The sequence below is a fragment of the Carettochelys insculpta genome, chromosome 2, assembly GCF_033958435.1.
Source record: "Carettochelys insculpta isolate YL-2023 chromosome 2, ASM3395843v1, whole genome shotgun sequence".
Lineage (NCBI taxonomy): Eukaryota > Metazoa > Chordata > Testudines > Carettochelyidae > Carettochelys > Carettochelys insculpta.
The window spans coordinates 81681396-81705001 of NC_134138.1; the positions used below are offsets into that span (position 1 = coordinate 81681396).

At 42.3% G+C, this 23606-nt stretch overlaps 1 protein-coding gene across 2 annotated transcripts in view; it reads left to right on the forward strand.

Moving 5' to 3' along the window:
* NOL4 (nucleolar protein 4) overlaps positions 1–23606 on the forward strand; it is a 275179-nt gene that overhangs the window by 37550 nt on the left and 214023 nt on the right. The gene's annotated exons all lie outside the window — the stretch shown is intronic.

Consider the following 23606-nt stretch of genomic DNA (forward strand, 5'->3'; position numbering starts at 1 on the left):
GATGTTCTAGGTTTTTGTAGCTCAGAGGTGGCAACCACAGGCTTTGTACTGCAGCAGCACCAAAAGGCCCTATTCAGGATCAAGGAACCATTGTGCTAAGCACTGCACAGCCTCAAAAGAAGAATTGGTTCATGAGCCAAAAATATATATATGTAAACAAAGAGTGTAAATAGTGAGAAAACAGTTGGATTTTAATTTTTTTTCCACTCTGAGTAATCTAGAGTGTTATACGTATGTTTGTTTACAAGAGATGGCATTTAAAGTAACTGTCCCTATATGACTAACATTTGTGAATGAACTAGGGTTGCCAAGTGTCTAACTGCACATACCCGAACACCCTTGCCACACCCCTTCCCTGAGGTCCTGTTCACTGTTCACTCTTTTCTTTGCTTGCTTTCCCCTACCCTCACTCACCTTCACAGGGCTGGGGCAGGAGGTTGGAGTGCAGGAGGGAGTTTGGGGTACAGGCTCTGGGAGGGAGTTTGGGTATAGGAGGGAGCTCAGGGCTGGGACAGGGATTTGGGGTGTGGGAAGGAGGAAGGGTGTGGGCTCTAGCCAGGTGGTGCTTACCTTGTGTAGCTCTTGGAAGCAACTGGCATGCCTGGCTCCTAGACTCATAAGCAGCCAGGTGGCTCTGAATGCTTCCCTTGCCAGTAGGCACCGCCCTTACAACTCCCATTGGCTGCAGTTTCTGGCCAATGTGAGCCTCAGAGTCAGTGCTAAGCTCTGGGGCAGTGTGCAGAGGCCCTCTGGCTGCTCTTGTGCCTAGAAACCAGATGGATGTGCCAGTAGCTTCTGGGAGCCATGCAGAGCCAGGACAGATAGGGAGCCTGCCTTAGCCCCACTCTGCCACCAACTAAACTTTTAGCTGCTTATTAAAATCTCCCAGATTGGTTTCAGTAGTCACTGGGAGATTTACTTTGATTCCAGGAGACTGTCAGCCAAGCTAGGAGAGCGGGCAATCTTAGAGTGAACCCACAAATGGCTCTAGTGTAGACACACATACTGGCTGCATCTATACTAGCAAGTTCTTTTGAAAATACAGGCCTTTTCTGAGAGATCTCACGGAACGTCTACACACAAATTGCGCTCTTTCAATCTGAAATTGAAAGAACTCAACACTTATTCCAGCGGCCCTCTTCCTGATGAGGAAGAGCGCTTTTTGCCAAAAGATTCTTTCAGAAAGAAAGTATGTAGACAGTGCAGAGGCCCTTTTTTCAAAAGAGCAGTCCTCATGGCGCCAGATTTTTTGATCCCCGGCCCGTTTATTCAAAAGAGCTGGGGGCTGTGTGGACACTCGCTATCAAAAGAGCAGATCGATATTTGATATGCTTTTTTGTGTGTGGATTCGCTTTTATGAAATAAGTTTTTGGAAGAGATGTTCCAGAATAACTTCTTTTGAAAGATCTCTGCAGTGTAGACGTAGCCACTATGTCCTCTTTCACTTTCTCTGCATCACATCTGGTGGAGGACCAGTGCTACTAAAGGCCCTGCATTTCTGGGAGCAGAGCAGTTTTTTTGAGAGAATGGGAGGAGGCTGGAGTCAGAGTTATACTTTATTAAAATCAATTGATGTCTTCAGGAGGCTTTGAATCATACCCTTCTTCTCAAAGAAGTGAGAAAAAGGGTCTCCAGATCCTACCTCCCCAAGAAGAAGAGAAAGTTTTGGAATCTGGAGAAGCTGGCTGAAGGAAGGGGTCTCCTACAAGCGGGAATGACACTGAAAAGATCTGGAAGAACTGGGGCTTGGCCCTCCTTTCCTGCAGTTAGCTTTCTCCAGCATCACAACCTCCAGTAGTTATATTATCTTCATGTGCCTTAGAGGGTGTTGGTGCAGTCTCCAGCTTCTCAGTAAACAACATTCAGGGCTGGTAACATGGCTGTCTACAAAGTTTTTGAGGTATGCTGTTTCTAGAGACAGCCTAATATTTTGCATTCATATCTATTAGATTGTGGAGTAGTCTTCCAAGGAAGGAGGAAAAAGCCATATTGTGTGAGTCATTTAAAGCAAGACTGGACAAAGCACAGAATAATACACACCAAGAAAAAAATCTTTCAGTATCAGGGGATGGACTTGATGACCTGATAGCTTTTTCTTCACCTCTAATATCTCTGCTTACAATGCTCCTTTATTTCAAGGGATACCACATCATGTCACAAACAATAAACCAGAAAATACAACCACCTCTGAGGCAGATAGCTGTAGCCATCAGTCAGCCTGCACACGTTGTACAATAATGAGGAAAAGCAGAACCATTATTATATTTTTTTCATTATTGAACTAATATGAGTGCTGTATTCCAATATCCTTCTACAGCCAGTGTACACAGGGGAAAGAAAAAGTGGGTGCATCATTGAATGCTGTAGTTCTAACTAAAGATCAACACATGGATGTGATTCAGTGCAGACAGGGAGACGAATTTCAGTTAAACCTTTAATAGATTACTATGTTGTATTTGGAACATCCTTTAATCCTAACTCTTTTTTTTCAGATTGTTCATTGACAGTAACAGTTAAAGAATAGAAAACATTCTTCCTTTTTACATGAAAAGAGAAAAAATGCAACAAAGGCTATGGGAAAAATTTGAACCTAGCACTGGATGCATGCTCAGTTTGAGCACAGAATATTGCTAATAACAATTATGAAGATTCTCACCATGTGCAGTTTAACTGCTGCAGAAATAAAAGAATAATCATTAATCTTAATTGTACAGGAGTAGGCTATTTTCACCCTAATCTTTGTGCTGGATAAATTGTGCCTTAAGTTTATTGGTATAAACCCATTCTATGAGTTAGTAAACACAAGGGGATGAATAGATTAGGACAAGGATCTTCACAAGTGTGATTGTAATAGTGATCACTTTTGAGGGAAGTTCTCTGATTTCCTTTTTTTCTTTCTCATTTCAACAGCAAAACAACATTCGTAAGGGACGAAATTGTATTCAGAGTCCTATTTTGTGATCTGTTCATTTTAGATATGAGATTGCAACCAAATACTGTACATTAAAAAGGAAAGTTTGTACACTAGTATCCTTCAGAATTTGGGCTTTGATAAATGCAGGAACTAGCAATATGAAAAGAGAAACTGAAAACAAGGAGTCAGTGAATTTTCATTGCTAATTGTGGTTCAGGAGCAGGTTTTGATTCCCAGCCCTCAGATGAGTGGTGTCTGAACATGCCTGAGAAGATACACATAATCCCTGTGGAAGGTGCAAACTGTAAATTTGCTAAAGCTCTGAAAGAAGCCAGGGGCTTGGATTACAGGAAGAGGAGTGGCTCAACTGGGGGGAAGGAGAAGTAACTAGGAGAAACATGGTGGAAAAGTACATGTTATCTTATTGCTTCTAGAAAGAGTGCCCAATTCTGCACCTCTTACTCATGCAAATAAAATCGTCCCATTGCTTTCACTATAGAAGTGTTTGATTGCACTGTGAGTTCTCATGAGAAAGGCAGGAAAGATTTCTGTAATTAACACAGACTAATAAAGAAGGCAGATGGGTTTTATTTAAAAAAAACAAAAACTGAGTCCAGTGGATCTTCAAAATAATTTTTAAAAACTGTATTAGTTCATTCTCTTCTCTTATCATACAGCCCTAAAAGCCAAATAGAGCTGATATGTTGCATGGGTTTTCTTAAGGAGGAGGAGTCAGATCTAAAATTGGCAAGCATTCCTACAGCACAATTAGCTCTGGGGTCACTTTTGGCTGAACATTTGCTGTGAGAGATTTTCCCATCTAAAGGAAGTCACCAAAATGGTTTGTATGGGTTCATGTTTTCAGTCTCTGCCTCATGATTCATTTTCTCTTAGATCATCTTCAGATATTTGGTTGTTCACATCAATGGCTGTTGTGAAAAATTAATTGGAATCATGAGGCTATGTGCCAGGGCTGCAAATATCTTCCCAGTAAAACCCTGCTAACGCTGACTTCAATATGCAGAAGCTGCATGTTACAGCTGAACGGTGAAAGGTGCTCTCCATCTGCAGATGTCCGGCTCCTAATGATCATGCTGGTCTGGTCTGAACATGTGGTTGAGCAGTGTTTTTCTAATCTTGGTTCTGTTGGCAGTGATTGGGCTGTTAGGGCTTGGGACTTTGCAGTGGGGGAGGAGAGAGAATAGTGAGGGAGTGAGAGTTGGAATAAATGGTTTGAACAGTCCCAACTGTCCTTTCCTCACAGAAACACAGGCTTTGTAGTCTACATTGGCCTGTGCTGTAAGTCAGGCCTTTGCGAGCAGTAGATTTGATTGTGTCTGCTCTTGCAAACTGAGCAGCTGTTGTAAGAGAAATAAAAATAAAAGAGGGTTTGTCCTTTGAATTATGGAAATATAATTTAGTCAGGCACAAAATACTCAAGTAACTCTTTAAAAGTCACCACATTTACTTTAGGGAACTATATTTCTCAAAAATCAATCTTTGCAGAAACTATAGTACAGAAACCATCTTTCAAAACAATATCAGCCAGCTAGTTTAGTGTTTGTGAAAGCTGTCATCCCAACAGGGCTGGAGATCAAACTCTCCTGTTCACACAACAAGGAAAAGTAGGTGCAGTGCCAGCCCCACCTCTAGCACCTTGCTCAGGTCTCTCAATCCCTTCTAGCAGAGTAGGTAAGTCTACTCAGCTCTACGCCAGTGTGCATATTTGGTCAGGAGAACGGGGAAGGGATGGAGTACCTCTGTGCTCTGGCATTTCCTGGCTTCTTTGTCATTGGAGCATGGTGTGATTTACTATATCTGCTGGGTGCTGCATTAGTAAATGGTGTGATAGGACTTCACCAAAGATCCACGTTTCAAAGCTGTTTATAATTATGTCTACATAACCAAGAGTTATGGCCCAAGAGTTCAGGGTTTGTAAAGGTGACATAAAGCCATTTATGTCTCTTTATCTGACTCTACCATCAGCTATGCCAGGCAAAGGATCAGTGCACTTTAAGCACTGGCTCTTTGTCTCTCTTCTGAGATTGCTAACAAAGGTACGAGTTAATGGTTTGTTGCAGCAGTGGATTTGGCGATGGAGATGGCTGTCCACTGGGAGCTGTGCTAAGATTATGAGTCCATTACTTGTAGGCCACTGAAAGGTGGCCACTGAATCACAGATGGAAGAGATTAGGTCCTCCAGTCCATCCCCCTGCCAGTCCAGGATTGTTCCTTACAACATATTAGGGAGTAAGTAACAACTCTCAGGAACAACAGTCCTAGACAAAATTTGAACCAGTGAGCCAGAGGCAAGAGCTCTATATCTTGTTAGAAGTCTCCTGATCTTTCCTGACTTTTCAAAGTTTTTTATGATTTAGCCAGGATTATTTTTAAATAATAATTTTTTTGTGGTTTTCTTACTGAGCTGTGTTGATCTATGGCTGTGGAATTCTCCAGGAACCCAATTATAATATGTGGATCTGGGTGTATTCATATCACGTTATTTATCAAAATTGCTCCCTCTGGGAACATCCTTACATCTGGGGTTATGACTATTTGGGAAATAATTCAAAAACACACATTTAATTTCACTAGCAGCACTTTGGAGTAATGAGTTCTCATGTAAACTGTGCTTCAGTGTTAGGTTACTTTTGGCATACAGTAGTTGCATTTCATTTGTCTGAAAAAAGGTGGCATTATAGGTCTACACTGCTTTCTGCAAGTGCATGATTACTTGTAATGTATAGCATGATTTAAAGTATAACAAGTTAACTGTTAAGTTTTGTTGAGACAAGAAAAAATGTTAAAAGCGAAAATGTAATTAGGTTTCTTACTACATTTCAGTAATCTGGAGCAAATAATTAATAGCAAGATTACAGGATCAGAGAATATAGTTTTCTTTTGAAACCCTACATGTATGCACTCACACATTACACCCCTAAGCATCACCAACAGGAATAGACTCAGTTGCTTTCCTACAATTACCTGTTTAGGGGAAAAGATTTCTCACTATCGCCACACGTAACACAAATACAGAGAACAGTCAGTTTCAAAGTAAGGAAAAAGTGAATTTTATTATATGAAAAGTGCTGAATTGCCAGCACTAGGAGATGAAGTCCTCAATGCTCAGAATATATAAAACACTAGTAGTGGCAGCAGAAGCTGACCCAGCCAAGCTCTGCGTAGAACTAGAAGGCTGTGTCTATACTACCTCTCTACTTTGAAGGGAGGATGGTAAGTAGGGTGTTGGGAGTTTATTAATGAAGTGCTGCGGTGCATATGCAGCACTTCATTAAGCAAATTTCCCCCCGCCCGCCCGCCACCCCTGTGGCAAGTTCAAAGTGTTAAACTTCGAAGTGGCAGCTCACATCTAGCCATGGCTTACCCACTGATACTTCAAAGTGCCCAGGGTTTGCCCAGTGGTTTAACTGATACTTCAAAGTGCCCAGCAGTTTAACGCTTTGGAGTTGCTGTGGAGGGGGAATTTGCTAAATGAAGTGCTGCATATGCACTGCAGCACTTCATTAATAAACTCCCAACACCCTACTTACCATCCTCCCTTCGAAGTAGGGAGGCAGTGTAGACAAGCCTGAAGTGTAGTTTGCTCTCCAAGCTTAATCAGTTCTTAGCCTGTCCATTGAAGTGTCTCTCACAAAATTATTTAAGCACCTGTTTGCAGCTTAAGTGGTGATAGTTAACATATAAAGCAACTTGAGAGGTGGAAATCTTGTTCTGTCCTGTGCAAAATGAGTTTTGAGAGTTTTTATGCCAATATTTCTGCCCATTCCCAAGGACCTCTAATATTTCTGACCTGTACCTTCCCCCTGCCTCCAGGTCAGTCAGGTTGCAGCCTCACTTTTTTTCTTGTTTGAAGATAAGCTGTGTGTGATGTGATAAAACAAAGCAGCAGAAACGTAGCACTTTAAAGTCTTACAAAATGATTTATTTGGTGATGAGCTTTCGTGGGACAGACCCGCTTCTTCAGAACTTTGTGTGATGTGGTTATCGTCACCCTTATACATACTGGTATGTCTTCCATACTTTCTTGTTGCCTGCCTGTTAAAAGAAGTTTGTGTTTTATGTTAAGCTGATACTCTACCCTATATCCAGTTATTTTTCTGGACACAAATAACACACTACCAAATAACACAAATAACACACTGTCCTGGTCTGTACTACAAACTTAGGACAGCATAACAACATTAGTCAGTGGTGTGGAAAATTCACACTCCTGAGTGTTGCAGTGTGATATGATAGGGTTTCTGGGCACAGCTAAGGAAATCAATCAACAGTATCATTGCTTAAAACCAGACCACTTACAGTCCCAGGATGGGATTTCCTTCTCACTACGGGAAAATCCAATCAGCCACAAAAGTACAACTACCAGCCACACTAGCCAGCCAGAGGGCAAACAAGAAAACCCACAGACTTCCTAGATGCTACAAAAGCCCAGACCAAAAGCCCCCTACTGAGGTGAGAGGTTCTTAAAGTCTATTTCACCAACTCCACACAGATTCTTCCAGGCCCCAAAGGGTTCAGCCACAGTCCCTGGTCAATATATACTTGGACCTTACCCAAAACAACATGCTTGCCAATCCTTCAAAGTAAAGGTTATTAACAAAGAAAGAAAAACAGGGATAGAGAGAAAACTGTTAAAGTGCTAATTTACATACATCAATTACAGTTATTGAGGAAGGCCAGCGGTGTTCTATGCTGATTCTTGAAAGCCCCTGAAAGTACACCCCATAAGGGGTATGATTCCAGATGACATAGTCTTAGTTACTGGAGAACTGGAGATCTGGTGAGTGGGAGCCAGCACGCTGGAACATGGAACTTTGAAACAGGAACAGAAATTGGGCCTGAATCCGAGATGGGCTCTGCTAGGCACATTTTATGGTTTTCTCCTGTGGAAGGAAAAAGCCCTTTCTCCTTCCCATCAGGCACTGGAGAGTTCAGATCACCTGACTCAGGTAGGCTGTTGTGGCACTCTCCCATTGGTTGTTGAGCTTTCTAGTACACCCCAGTCCAAATGCATAATGGAATGGTGTCTGGGCATCTGAATTCCATCCCATTGCTTAGCCCAAAGTCACCTGACCCTGGTGGGCTAATGTGGCCCATCACCATTGGTTGCATCCCACGACAGAAGTCCCCCATTCCTGAGATGTATACTAGCTGTCTGAGCCTTTGTTTACTGTCCATTCATCCTGGCTGGGGTTGAGATCACACCTAATATTGTGAATCTTAGCACTAAAATGTTTCTAATACAGCTACAGAGTTAAAATCTGTAACTACCTACAAACATGGCACAGACATATATGTAGTACACATAAGCTACGTCTACACGGGGCTGCTACATCGAAATAGCATTGAAATAAGCTATTTTGATGAATAGCATCTACACGTCCTCCAGGGCTGGTGCCGTCGACGTTGGGCAGCACTACATCGAAGTAGGTGCTGCAGGGGAGCGTCTACACACCAAAGCAGCCCACATCGAAATAAGGTTGCCAGGAACAGCTGCAGACAGGGTCACAAGGTGGACTAGCACTTCCGGGGCAACAGCTAGCCGCTCCCTTAAAGGGCCCCTCCCAGACACACTTGCACTAAACAGCACAAGATCCACAGAGCCGACAACTGGTTGCAGACCCTGTGCATGCAGCATGGATCCCCAGCTGCAGCAGCAGCAGCCGCAGCCAGAAGCCCTGGGCTAGAGGCTGCTGCACACGGTGACCATAGAGCCCCGCAGGGGCTGGAGAGAGCGTCTCTCAACCCCTCAGCTGATGGCCACCATGGCGGACCCCGCTTTTTTGATGTTGCGGGACGCGGATCATCTACACATGCCCTACTTCGACGTTCAGCGTCAAAGTAGGGCGCTATTCCCATCTCCTGTTGGGGATAGTGACTTTGATGTCTCGCCGCCTTACGTCGATTTCAACTTCGAAATAGTGCTTGCCACGTGTAGCCGTGGCAGGTGCTATTTCGAAGTTGGCGCGGCTACTTCGAAGTAGCCGGCTCGTGTAGACGCGGCTATACAGTCAGGGCATCCTCAACGTTCTTCAGACACCCCCCCCCCCGTGGCATAATATTTGGTGCCAGTGGAAACAATGGGCACATAAAATGGCTTCCATATCCAATATAAAAATCCAGTCATGTCACGCACAATTATACTGACCTCATCCCTGGAGAAGACTGTGCTATGTTCTCCCATCAACATAGCTCCCGCTTTTTGGGCAGGTAGATTATCTATGCTAAAGGGAGAAGCTCTCCCATCTGCAGAGACAATGCTGTCCCTGAGTGTTAAAACACCTGTGCCGCTTTGCCGTTGCAACTCTGTAAGTGTAGACAGACTCTGAATAGAGTCATTTTTTCAAACTTTCTGCACTTTTTGTGCTGAAACTGCAGTCTTGGCAACAAAGAGAGCTTAAAAGTGCAGACTTCTGTTTCAGAAGTTGGGTCTACATTTCAGTCTTTCATTGGTATGGCTAAGTTATTCACAGGAGTAGTGACGGGTGATCTCTGACATAGCTATGCTGGGAAAAGGGCCCTACTGTCGACACAGTCACACTGAAAAGAACAGTAATATAAATATTAATAAATCATGAAACTGCTTGTGCTGATAAAATGGATTGCATGTCTGCAGGCTCGAATAATCTATACTGGAAAAAGCACAGTTTTAGTGGTATATTTTGCATCTGGTATAGGACATTGGCACTGCTATGCTCACAAAAGCATGCCTAGTGTAGATCAGGTGTTTATATTCACAGAGTTATGAAAAAACTATTGTAGAAGTTGCTCACAGCTAGGCAAATCAACCAGTGAGTCATCAAGAAAAAGAAGCAAATGCCTGAAAACATTGCTCATGAATATTTGCTCAAACAAACCCATCACATTGATTTTGGCTGAATTACACACCATTTATGTTCAATATCCATTTTTCTAGCTGACAAATTCCTTAACAGCAATGTTTGCAGCAACAGCAAATTTGAAGTAGTAGCAAATATTGTCAGCAAGTGGCTTTCAAAATCAAAATTTGAGTTTTCCTACTAGAAACCTGATTATAAGATTTGCCATCTGTCAGGGAACAAAAAACAATAACCTGTGCCTAATATGCACAGTAGTCAATACTTCTCAGATTTCAAGTCTAGAGAATTCAAACAAAATATTAAAATTAATTATTTTCCAGAATAATTTTAATCATGAATGTAGTGATGAAAATCAGAGACCATACAGTTTGGGGCAATGTACTATTTTGTATGATGAAAATACAAAATTTGTTGAATCAATTGTTCTCTCTGTTTAAGGAATTAAATGAGACGAATATGCCCATTACAGAAAGAAGAGGGGGCATATCGTGAGAACAACCAACGATAGTGGCTCTGGAATACTTATAATAGTGGAGGGACTGAAAGTTAGCCCAGTTAGCCTTTCTTCACCCCTCTCTCAAGGTCTGGGGCCAGGAGCAGAGCCGTGTCGCCAGGAGAGGGGAACCCGGAAAGGGTTAAGGGGGCAGAGGCTGGACGAGCAGCTGGGACCTTGGGCATGGGGCCAGCAACTGGAATCTCCCTCCCATCTCCTCTGTGGGGCTGAGAACAGAGCCATGGGAATAAGGCTGGCAGCCAGGACCCCACATAGAGGGCCAGAAGTGGAGCCTGGGATCCTGAACCAGGAGCCTGTGCACAGGGCCAGCTGTGGAGCCTGTGTGAAGGGTCAGTATCTGGGACCCATTGTGCAGGGCTGGGAGTGAAAACCTGTGCAAAACCTGGGGTTGCTTCAGTACCCCCTACAGCCTATGGCCAAGGATATTCATGATCCATAGAGCCAGGAAGTAGTAGCAGTGTAAGACTCAGACCCATCCACCATTTCCATGAAGGGCGGCTCTCTCATTGTAAGTGATATACACATGCATCATAGGTGGACAGATTCCAAAGCCAAAAGGGACCATAGCAATCTTCTCTTCTGACCTCCTGTGTAACATAGGCCATAGAACTTCCTCCAAATAATTCCTAGAGCACCTCTGTTTTCAAAAACATCCAATCTAGATGTAAAAATTATCAGGGATGAAAAATCCACCTCAGTATTGAGTAAATTGTTGCCATACTTAATTGGTCTGCAGCTAAAAATACATGCTTTATTGCCAGTCTGATTTTGTCTCACTTCCACTTCCAGCTGCTGGGTCATGTTGCATCTTTCTCTGCTAGATGGGAGAATCCATTGTCAAATATTTGTTCTCCATGTTCATATTTATGGGCTATAATCAAATCACCCTTTAATCTGTTCTGTTTTAAACTAAATATATTGAACTCCTGGAGTTTATCACAATAAGTTATGTTGTCTACTTCTTTAATTATTCTCATTGCTCTTATCAGTGCTAAAGCCAGAGGTAAAATATCTGCTCTACTGCTGTTTAAGATTCACCTGTTTATGTATCCAAGTATTGCAGTAGACTTTTTGACCATAGCATTATATTCACATAATTACCCTCTTGAAACTTCAAATATTTTTCATAATCACTTCTTCCCAAGGTAGAAACTTCCCCACCCCCTATTATGTAAGTATGGCCAACATTCTTTATTCCTAGATGTATACATTGACATTTAGCTATATGAAAATACTTGTTGTTTGTCGTACCAGTTTGTCAAGAAATTCAGATGGCTCTCTATCAGTGACCATTATTTATCACTCTCCAAATTTTTGTGTCATCAGCAAACTTTGCTTTAGTCATCATGAATATGTCAGACTATGAACCAGGCAACTCTCCAACACCGCATTCTACACACCTCTTTCTTCTGATTCCACTGAAGAATACCAAAAGGAACTTACCATCTGCTCAGCAAACTCCTTGCTTCAACTTGGAACCAAATTCACACAGACACACCTACAGATCCCTGGCCTGGAGTATTCTATCTGCTACCCAAGTTCCATAAATCTGGAAACCCCAAACATCCTATCATTTCAGGTATTAGCACCCTTACAACAGGACTAACCTGCTCTGTTGGCTCTCTCAAACCCTATGCTACCAGGACTCCTAGCTATCTCCGAGTCAGCACTGACTTCCTGAGGAAACTACAGAACATCTGTAATCTTCCTGAAAACATCATCCTTGCCATCATGGATACAGAAACTTTCTATATCAATATTCCACATGAGAATGGATTAGAGGCTGTCAAGAACACCAGCACTGATGATGCTGTGGCACATCTGTTTGCTGAGCTATGTGACTTTGTCCTCATCCACAACTACAGTAGGGTTACAATATCTGTGAAGATTCCATGTTGAGAACCCTTGCGAACGCTGAATTTCCCGAATATGGCAGCTGCCTGCACTCCCTGCCTGGAGCATGGCTGTCAGAGCTCCAGCCCAGAGCCCCAGAGAAGTAGTGGCTGCTGGTGCTCCTGCTCGGAGCCCTGGCATGGCGGTGGCTGCTGGCACTCCCTGCCCCAGGGCCCCGGGGACTGTACTGTATTTCCAACTTGGGGACAATTTATTCTTCCAAGTCAGTGGCACTGCTATGGGTACCTGTGTGGCCACACAATATGTCAACACTTTTATTATTGACTTAGAACGTATTCTTAGGTCCTGTCCTCTAGCAACCCTCTTTTACTTAAGCTACATCAATGATATCTTCATCATATGGACCCATAGTAAGGAGACCCTTGGAGAATTCCACAAGGGTTTTCAACAATTTGCACCCCACCATCCACACTAGAGATCCTTTTCCTGGACAGTACAGTACAAATCAATGATGTTCAAATTAATACCACTTTATACTGGAAACCCACGGACCACTATTCTTACCTACGTGCCTCCAGCTTCCAGCAAGGACATATCTGTCATCCATTGTTTACAGCCAAGCCCTAAGATATAATGGTATCTGCTCCAGTCCCACCAGCAGAGACAAAAAAATGACAAGATATTTACCAAGCCTTCGTAAAACTTAATTATCCACTGGGAGGAGAACAGAAACAGATTGACAGGGTGATCGGAATGCCCAGAAGACAGCTACTTCATGATAGGCCCAAGAAGAAAAATAACAGAACACCACTTGTCATCACCTATAGTCTTCAGCTTAAATGTCTCCAGTGCATTATTGACAATCTACAACTTACACTGGAACATGATCCCTCTCCCACACACACCTTGAGTGACAGGCCTGTTCTTTCCTACAGACAGCCACCCAGTCTCAAAAAAAAAACAAAAAAAAAACTCACTAGCAGCCACACACCATACCACAGAAACACTGACTGAGGAACCTATCCCTGCAACAACCCCCCCGCCAGCTCTGTTGACATACCTATACTAGTGACACCCACAGTGGACCTACCTATATCAGCTGCACCAGCAAGGGCTCATACACCTGCATATCCACTAATGTGATATATGTCATCATGTGTCAGCAATGCCCCTCTGCCATGTACATTGGACATACTTGACAGCCTCTGTGCCAAAGGATAAATGGACATAAATCAGGCGTCAGGAATTGGAATACACATAAACCTGTAGTGGACCACTTTAACCTCCCAGGACATTCAATAATGGATCTTAAAATGGCCATTTTGCTACAAAAGGATTTTACCACAAAATTACAAAAGGAGATGTCTGAACTGGAATTTATTTACAAGTTTAATACATTTAACCTGGGGCTTAATAGAGATCTCAATTAATTTATGCATTTCAAGGGGAATTTCCCCACCTTTGATATATGCAGGAATGGCATCCATCCCACTTAATTTACTTCTTCCACAGATCCTACTAATGGCAGGTGACTTTTCCCTCCCTTTTTTCCCTCCTTCTTCCTTCTGTGCCCCCTCCCTGCTATATTAACCCTGGATTCTTATATCTGCTCCATATCTGATGAAGCTCATTAACTAATAAATACAATTATTAGTCTTTAAGGTGCTACAGTACTGCTTTTTCTGTTTAGTGGTGATGATTTTATGTTCTATTCCAGGTCATTAATGTAAAAAATATTTCAGGTCACAAATGTTAAACAGTGCAGGCTAAGAACTGATACCTGTGGGACCTCACGAGAAACATACTTAGCTTCATGATGATTCCCTGTTTACAATTACATTTTCAGACCTTTCATTTAGCCAATTTTAAATCAATTTAATATATGCCATTTTCATTTTATATCTTTCTGCATTCTTAATCAAAATGTTTTGTGGTAACAAGTCAAAAGCCTATCAGAAATCTGAGTGCATCAGGTTAACATTATTACCTTTGTCATTCAAACTTGTAAACGCATAAAAATCAAGTTAGTTTGACAGAATCAATTTTCCATAAAAACATGTTAGTTGGCATTACTTATATTATCCTCATTTACTTCTTTATTAAGTCCCAAATCAGCTATTATTTTCCCCGGGTCTATAAACCCCTGGGTCACCCCATTAATTCCTTTTCAATATTGGCACAATGTTAGCTTTCTTCCAGCACTTGAAGATCAACACAAATGGTCCAGCAAAGTCCTCAGTCAGTACTCTAAAAACTCTTGGATGCAAGTTATCCATATTTGTGGAGTTAAAAATGTCTAATTTTATTAGCTGTTGTTTAATAGCCTGAAACAGTAGTGGAATGGAAGGAATACTATCATATTGTATGTTTTTTCCCCAAATTCAGGACAGAAATATGTATTGAACAAATATGCATTTTACATAATTACATTTAGTAACCAACCAGGTAATTAGTATGATTCTTTTTGTTCCTAGTATATTTAAAATTTTCCTTTTTACTGTCCTTAACTGTGCTGGCCATAGAAGTCTCCTTGTGTCCCTTTGCTTCCCTTATCAATTTTCTACAATTCCTATCTTCTGTTTTATTTTCATTACTGTCAACTTTCCCTTTCTTCCATATTATTATTTTTACATTTTTATAGCTTGTCAAAGGGGGCTTTGGATTCAAGGCCAGCAATACTGCCTCACAGCAATATTCTGGATTGTGTCACCTATGGAGAGAGGCAATGTCCACTTCACCTAGCATCATGAGTCAGTTGTTGTGCCACCCAATGACAGAAAACAGTGGCTGCTTTGCTTAGTAGCTGGCATCAGTGGCAGAGGAATCCAGGTCCTTCCTGCTCCACCAGGTTCTAACTCAGAGCCCAAAGAAACAGTAATTTAAAGTATATGGGCTAGAGGGTGGGTACAGTTCCCTTTCACTGAGCCACTTCCTACTGTGGCTTTGGTTCTTCTGCTGGCGGCACTGGTCTGCCTTGTGATCCTCCTTGATGTTTGCTTGGTTCACTCTCCAAGGGGTCTCCTTCTGTCTGCAGCATCTAATCATCCTCAGCCTCTGCAACTGAAGAGGTCTGTGGCAGCTTGACCATAAGGGCTGGTCTCAGCTGCTAGGAACCTCACCAGCTTCTCTGCAGGAGGCTGCAACACACAGCTGGTCTGTCTTCACTGTGAACATGTGGGTAGTGGGGCATAACTTCCTGTGTGGAAAGCAAATCCTCAGCTCTCACTTCACCAGTTTGTCACACAAGCTGCTTTCACTTCCCCTCTAGATCAAGTCATTTCTTTTCTTGCTTTCTGATTTTAGCATCAATTTAATTGCAATCATCCAATCCTCATCACTATGTACGATTTATTTTATGTAGGGGCTTATCATTCTTGTATTAAGAAAATCAAGACAATGTAGACAGCACACAAAGATTTGTTATCTTGCTCTCTGCTACAGAAACAAAGCAAGCAAGAGACAGATCGTGTAATAATAAATGCTGGCATCAAACACTGATAGTATAACCAGACATTTAAACAAGCTGAGCACTAGCTAAGTGCTGAAATGCACACAGGTCTCCTGTGGCCCCACGCGTCTGGTGAGTATTCGCACAAACAACATTATGTATCGGGCACATGTGCATTATGTATCGGGCACATGCAAAAAATCATCCTTACTGAAGTGGCAGGGGTGTTTCCTTAGTCTGCTGCAGGTCAGCCTCAAATATTAATCTGTGACCTGTGCTGTGATCCTGTTATGCCGACAGTTACCCTACAGCACTCTGTCAACAGAGGTCTCTGTCAGGAGAGCCAGTTGGGAGAGTGCTGGACTGCCTGGCTGCTTTCTCAACAAAACAGGCACAGGGAAGCAGGGCAGACAGGGCTGCCCATTTTTGTGGCTGCCTTGTCTGTTGAGAGAGGCCCTCTGGGCTTGTTGCACAGCTGTTCTGTTGACAGAATCTGTTGACAGCAGCATAATGCTTCAAGGCTTTGAGGCAGAACTCTGCTGGCAAAGGTGCTGTGTTTTGTCCAGATACTGTCGACAAAACGTATTTTGTGTGTGTACACTGTGAGTTTTGTTGCAAAAAACAGGGTTTTGCCAGCAAAACTTGCTAGTGTAACCGGAGCCTGTGGCTTTCCTCCAATATGGTATGTGGAAAACTGAAAGCGTCAGCTACCTAAGAGTAGGAGTAGCAGGCTTGAGTGCTCAGTTGGATGACATCAATCATTATATTGTATGAAGTATTCTCTCGCTATCTTTAAAAGAAGTCGATAAACTCAATGCATGGCTCTGCCTCTAGTGTTCCATGTTTCACACAATCCTTTGCACCTCCTTCCATCCCATCAAGACTCTATGGTTGGTTTGAGAGAAACTCCTCAGTCTCAAGACCTTATTCCTAGTAACCATATCTTTCTCCCTTCCCAATTTTGATTTTACAAGGACTGGAGGGTGGAGGCGGGCACCTCTAAACTAGCAAGCCCTTTCGAAATCGAAATAGAAAGGAGGGCCCCTTTTGAAAGAACCCACAAAGTGTCCATACACACAAAACACTCGTTTGAAACTAATTTCAAAAGATCATGTCGTAACTTTCAAAATCACTCTTCCTTTCTCGGGACAGGAAGAGCCCGGGGTGCCTGGGCAGGTTCCTCATTTCCTAAGACCCCTTTCTGCACCAACTTAATGACAATATGATACTTGTGTCCTTCACCCTCACTCTTGAGGATGATAATGAAAAAGATGCTGTAAATGCAGCATATAAATATAGCTAGAATATTTACTTCAGTTGAACCATGGAGGCCAGTGTATCAGGCCATTTCAGTCTAGAAGCTCAAAAGGCTTCATGAGCTTGTGAGGGTACTATGAAGTGCAATGCTGCATCAATAGGGCCTATATTGCTAGAGGTGAAGCCCCATGCCCGTTCGACCAGAAGATCATTTCACTAAAATTTGATTCTTTTCATGGAGAGAAAGGGGAGTTGTCTCCCCACTCGAATGCTGTAGTACTGCAACCTCTCTCATAGCAACAGAATTCAAGAGCTACACTGATTCCCACCAGATGGTGACCTCATCCAAAATGTACAGGTGTCTTGGTCACTGCCTGATGAAAAAGGTTCTCTATGCACCAGTCAAGTAAAAATTCAGACTTATCTCAGTAAGTGTCATATTCACCCTATTGTTATTGTGTCAGAATATTGCTTTGAGGGTCCCCCTTTTTCTGGACTGGCCCAGCAGCCATAGGAGGAAGGGACTTCAAGTTAATCTGATTTGATTTCTCCTAGTTTCTTGTGAGTCCACTGAGATGCTCACATGTAGAACCAGAAAACGCTCTTTCACTTGAGGATTTTATACAAATTCTTTCAGAACAAAGCACAACAAAAACATCACACTTTTAATGTAATCAAGATTGCGTTGTTATTTTTAATCTCTTGTCTCTTTGGCACGTGAACTAGCAATAAAGGTTGCCCATTTATCTCATTTGATTTCTCTTTATTTCATTACTTATTTTCACAATTTGTTTGATCTGTTCATTTATCAGCTAGTTCAATGTGGATTTTGTGGCTCAGGAAGTTTCAGAAACTGGGTTCCTCAGCTGAATTTGACCCTTTCTATGGGCCTGATAGCATAAATGTCTTTGATTTGTCTCTCTCCCTCTGCTGGTAAAAAGAGATGTTACCTATCCAAACTAAACCAGTATGGAAATGCAGAAACTATAAATATGAGTAGGTACATTTTCCTTGTAATGCTATGTATACTTTCTAGTAGGAACTGGCAGTTTATTTCACCAAAGCCACAAAATGCTTACTATTAAATGAAAATAGCTTTAGACCATGTACAGATCTGAAATGAATAGAAAGGAATAACATATATTCAAGGCTGCGTATCCCATTTCTAATACCCTGGGACATATGTTCTCCAAAGTGTGTTGTATTTTGAACTATGCTGAAAAGTTTGTGGTTAAGATTCCTGCTACTGCAGATTGATGTGCTGATGCAAGATGGAAATTTGTTCGTTTAAGATCGTGTTAGAGACCTTTCTGAATAGTTTTCAGTTCATATATGTTACTCATTTAAAAAAAAATCACTGATTAAATAGATGAATGGAGAATTGCATAGCAGGGATTTCCACATGCTCAACAATGCATTTCAAAACAAAAAATCAGTAAAGTAGCATTTTAAAGACTAACAAAATAATTTATTAGGTGAGCTTTCGTGGAACAGACCCACTTCTTCAGACCATAGCCATACCAGAACAGACTCAATATTTAAGGCACAGAGAACCAAAAATAGTAATCAAGGTTGACACATCAGAAAAAAAAATATCAAAGTGAGCAAATCAGAGAGTAGAGGGGTTGGGGTGGGGAGTCAAGAATTAGATTAAGCCAGGTATGCAAAAGAGCCCCTATAGTGAACCAAAAAATTCACATCCTGGTTCAAACCACGTGTTAATGTGTCGAATTTGAATATAAAAGAGAGTTCAGCAGCCTCTCTTTCTAGACTGTTGTGAAAATTCCTCTTCAGTAAAACACAGACTTTTAAGTCATTAACAGAATGGCCCACTCCATTAAAATGTTGGCTGACCTGTTTGTGGATCAGTAGTGTTTTTATGTCTGTTTTGTGCCTATTATCTCTTTGTCTAAGACAGTTTGAAGTCTGTCCAATATACAAAGCATCCCCCAAAAACTCACCTAATAAATTATTTTGTTAGTCTTTAAAGTGCTACTTTACTGCTTTTTTGTTTTGATAGTATATAGACTAGCACGGCTTTCTCTCTGTTACTATTCAAAATGCATTTCAAATGGTTTCTTTTTTTTTTTTTGCAAGGCAGGTGTACCATGCTTCTGCTTTACATACACTACAATTACCTTCTGCTAGCAAATACAATATATTTACAATAATAAGTACAGGAAATGGTAAAAGTAATTAAACAGTTGCATACAAATTTTGCAGGTGTCACTAAGTTGTGCTATTACACATAGTTTAACAAGTTTTCTTTCTTAGTATTCAGGTAGTGCTCAGCCTTTGAAGAAATACCTCATTGTTAGGTGTGGTGATGCTATTCTTTTTTGCATGAGCTGCAGCAAGCAGCACGAGAGTTTTCTCTCTGCCTTAGCCTAAAATGTGTCAATGTTTGGTGCAAAGTAACTTCCTGGAAATTGGGCTCTAGTCCTGGGCTCAGACTTCTGAAAAACGGGTTTGCCTGATTGCCACTTGTGATTACCTTTGCTAAAGGACTGGTGTATGTAGCATAAATCAGGGTGGGCTCAAATGTTTTCTTGCCAAGGCCCCCTTAAGCATGCTATGAGAATTCCAGGGCCTGATGATGGTGGTGGGGGACAGGGAAGAACCTTGGACATAGGCATAGTTTTACTTTTATCTGGGCAAGGGCAAGGCTCAGGCCAGCTCCATGCGGTGGGGTCCAAAGAGGGAGTGCCACCTCCACCCCCGACTCACCTCAGCAGGCCACCCAGCCTGACTGGGCTATGTGGGGACACAACGAAAAAATTAACTGAAAGAGGAGACAGCTTAAAAAGTTTGAAAACCACTCAGGGTACAGACGGGTGTAGCTAGAGGATGTGTGGAGTGAGTGGTGTGCTCAGGGTGAAGGGAGGGGAGACAGGCTGTTCATGGGCAGGATACCAGTACAGGATAGACAGGAAGGGTGTATAAGTATGCATGGGGAGCTCCCAGTGTGGTTCCCAGCTTCAGTGGGGGCAGCGGCACAGGGGTTCTTAGCTGCACCTGGCTGGGGAGGCAGAGGAGGCTGCTAACTTCTGCCCTGCACTGCTCCCAGCTTGTGGGGGCAGCTGGTGCTGGCTTCAGTCTTGCACTGTGCCTGGCTTCTGGGGAAAGGAGGGCTGCTGGCTTCAGCCTCCATGCTGCTCCTGGCATCAGCCCATAGGGGGTTCTGAAGCTTGGGACACCAGCTTTCAGACAGGGGCTCATGGACCGCTAGGGGGCTGCAGACCCCCAGTTGACAACCAGTGGTATAACTAAAACAAGTTCCATCAAGAATACATTTTGACTCCATGTTGCTGATTCCTCCTCTAACTGGAAACCCAGTCTGCAAGGCCTCAAAATCAGCTACTACGTGGCAGAGGGGCAGCAGTACACAGCCTGGTTTAGTCCTGCTGCCCTCATAAACGAGTGGCGGGGGGTCAGAAAAATTTTAAATCTGCTTTCTGCTGCATTCCCAGCACCACCAGGTTTGTGTGTAATTTATATCTTGTAATTAAAGTATGTATGTTGATTGCTGTTGATATCTACTCATAATGTGTTGTAGATGCTACCCTTACTGGTGTTTTATAGCAGCATTTTTTCTGGACCTAAGCAAGTTTTTATAGCTCAGTCAATCCTCTTATTTTTGCTTTTATTTAGATCCATCAGATGTTTTGTTTTATAGCACTGTTTTTCAAAGACTGTAAAGATTCTGTTAGTCATATTCAAGCCTGAAGACAATGTTTTATTAGGCTCATTTCCTCCCCCCCCCCCAAAGAAATTTAAATGTGAGTGTGGCACTTTACAGGGTTACCGGTGGTACATCTAGGGCAGGTAGAGGGGTAAGGGCTCCTCACAAGAGTTCAGGCTCTCTGGGTGCTCTTACTGCTGTCCAGTCCTGGCTTCTGTCTTGGCCAAGGGGCAGGGACTCAGGAAAAGGAGGGAGCCAGGCCTCATGGAAAGTGCAGGAAGAGGCTGGCACTGCCCTGAGCCTTAGGCAGGCACTCCTTGGGGAATCCGGGACAAATGCTGTCCCAGAGTCATTCAGCGAGGGACTTGAGCTCCACTTTTTGGGATTGTCCTGCCCAATTCAGGACAGATGGTCACCGTAAGTGAGTCACCACCACCTGCTTACAGATTGTGAGGGTTTCGTCTCTGCCAACCAAGCGCTGCCACCAGTGGTGTAAACTCTCTGCTCTTGGCTCCATGAGCTGGGCTTTTTCTCTCTGCAGGTTAGCAGTTACACACTCTGCTTTGTTACATGAATGCTCATTCCCATTTCTTCTCTGGAGTGTGCTTTGACCCACTGCCTCCATGCAACCCAATTTACAGGCTTCATCTCGGCTCAACAACTCCCTGTAGCACAGCACTTAGAATGTATCTCTACTAAACTGAGATTTTTTTAACAAAGTTTCAGTTACAGATTCACATAAAAGAAAGTAAAAGGGTTTGGAAACAGAGGGTTACATATAAAAGAAAATTATGAAATGCAAACAATAGCCTGTTCTTATTAAGAGATTACTTGCGATTTTCTCACCCAGGGGTCAGGCCTTACAGCACCTGTCCAGTACAGAGGGCCAGGATCCACCTTTCACAAGACATTCCCACTGGCAGACTGTTGCTTCCCTAATGGATAACAATAGTGCCATCTTTCCCTCTCTAGTACAGTCCCAAACTTCTGTCTTTGTCAATGCTCAAGTCTCCCTCTGTCCCAGAGTACATGCACAGGCCTGGACTGAATCCAAAGATGTCAAATGTTCTCGGTGTTCCCAGTGACAAGTTTCACTTCTACCAGTTTTGGAAGCCAATGTTCTACATGTTACATAACTGCAAATGTTTTCCACAGAAACATCCCACAGTAATCATGAAAACCAGTGTTCCCCCTTTGGTGAACTATTGAGAAGATGGACAAACACAGACATAATATACCTGCCAGGGAATACCTGAGTGTTTCACGACATGTCTGTGTCACAAGGAGATTGAAGTGAGATTTTGGTTCCTGAATACCTATGTCACTTTGAAAATGGGATTTAGATTCCTAAGTCACCTGGGCACTTGTTGGAAAAAGTCACCCAAAATCTACTTTTAAAGTAGAACTGGACTTTCATGCTTTTAACGAATTATAATATTGGAAGAAAAATATGATGGGATAGGGCAGCAAAGAACTCATGAGGGCTGGTGCCCACTTCAAAACTGTTTCATTCTGGATGGAAATTTTGGACCTTCTCATTCCCACTGCTTTTCCCTGATTGACTTTGGAGAATTGGGAGATCGCGGTTTCTATTTTGCACCCTACCCCCAAAATCTTTAAAGCTAATTTATCATTTGTCATGTTATTCGTCAAAACTTACCTGTGCTGTAATACATAAGGAAACTGCAGTCAGATCATGGCTAGTTATACTGTTCCAGACTGACCAAGAACTGCTCACATTCCGTTATTTTTATAGTCCTTAAGCCCAACTCTGGTCCTCCATGCTGGCTTGTTTGTTAGTCTTATCCACCTGTTACAACTTCTCTTTTAGGTTGCAAGCTCTTTGAAGCCAGGTTTGTCAGTGTGTACTTGTATAGCAGGATGCACCTCTCTGTTGGCTAGTCTGTAGACACGGAACACTTTAAATGTTAAATAATAGCACTGTCTTAATATTAAACAGTGTCTGTCATTTACACTGACTGCCCCAAATCTGAAAGTTTGCTCTGATTCTCTGATATACAGAAAAGAGGGTTGAAAGTGGTAGAGGCTTTTTCTTTTCTTGAAAGGAGAGTTTGGGCAACTTATAAAAAGACTCCTGCATACTCCCAAGCCCCAAAATACATTTTCGCACAACAATTTCCTCTAGAAGATTATTCTTCGAGCCCCTTTCTGATGCCGTCAACTGTGGTGATGTAACCTCTCTGTTTTCAAATTAATGTGGCTGTAATGCATTCATCTTTAATTATAAGAGAATACCCCTCTAGCATATTTCCTAACAATACCCATAAAGAATAAACAGATTAAGTCCTTATCAATTTATCAACAACATGCACTTTTAAGTGTTCTGAAAACTACACGAAACAACGCTGTCACTATAACAAGAATGATTATAAACATTAGGGAATCCACAGAGTTTTCTGGCTGTTGAAAAGGAAGAGATTAGAGATGAGTCTCTGTTGCAGAGTTTCAGGTGCAAACTTCCCCAGGTTTAGGGTTGTTCAGCTTTGGATTTGGGTTGGATCCATCTCTATTCAGGATTTTCAATGCACAATGGGGAATAGCCTTGAAGCACCCTGAGCATTACTAAGAAACTACAGTTGTCAATGTAAGTGCCTCATGATCTATGAGTGGAAAGAGATGCAGAAATGCAAAACCTCTGTTTACACTGTGAGAGGAGTCCATTTGTGAACTTTGTTGAAAATAAAATAAGAATGTTGAAGGTAGGAGGCACTGTTGCCTATGGAGACCTACATTCAAATTCTGTCTCGGCTCATGAGTGGAAATGAATTAGCTGTTCTCATCCTAGTCTACACATGCTTGTATCAGATCACCCAACTCAGCTTGCTCATGAGATTGCTAGCGTAGAAAACCAGGACCACTGTCATGGAAGACTGATGGTCCTTGACAGTGTTGTACAGAGAAACTTGTACCAGCCCTGCTTGCACTATGGTCCCTTTAATCAGTAAATATTCACATATACCTTTTTTTTTTAAAAAAACTTCCTATCTGAATGAAAATAGTTGAACTATGCTGATTAACTGCTAGGACAGATGTGTCTGACTTTTTAGACACACTGA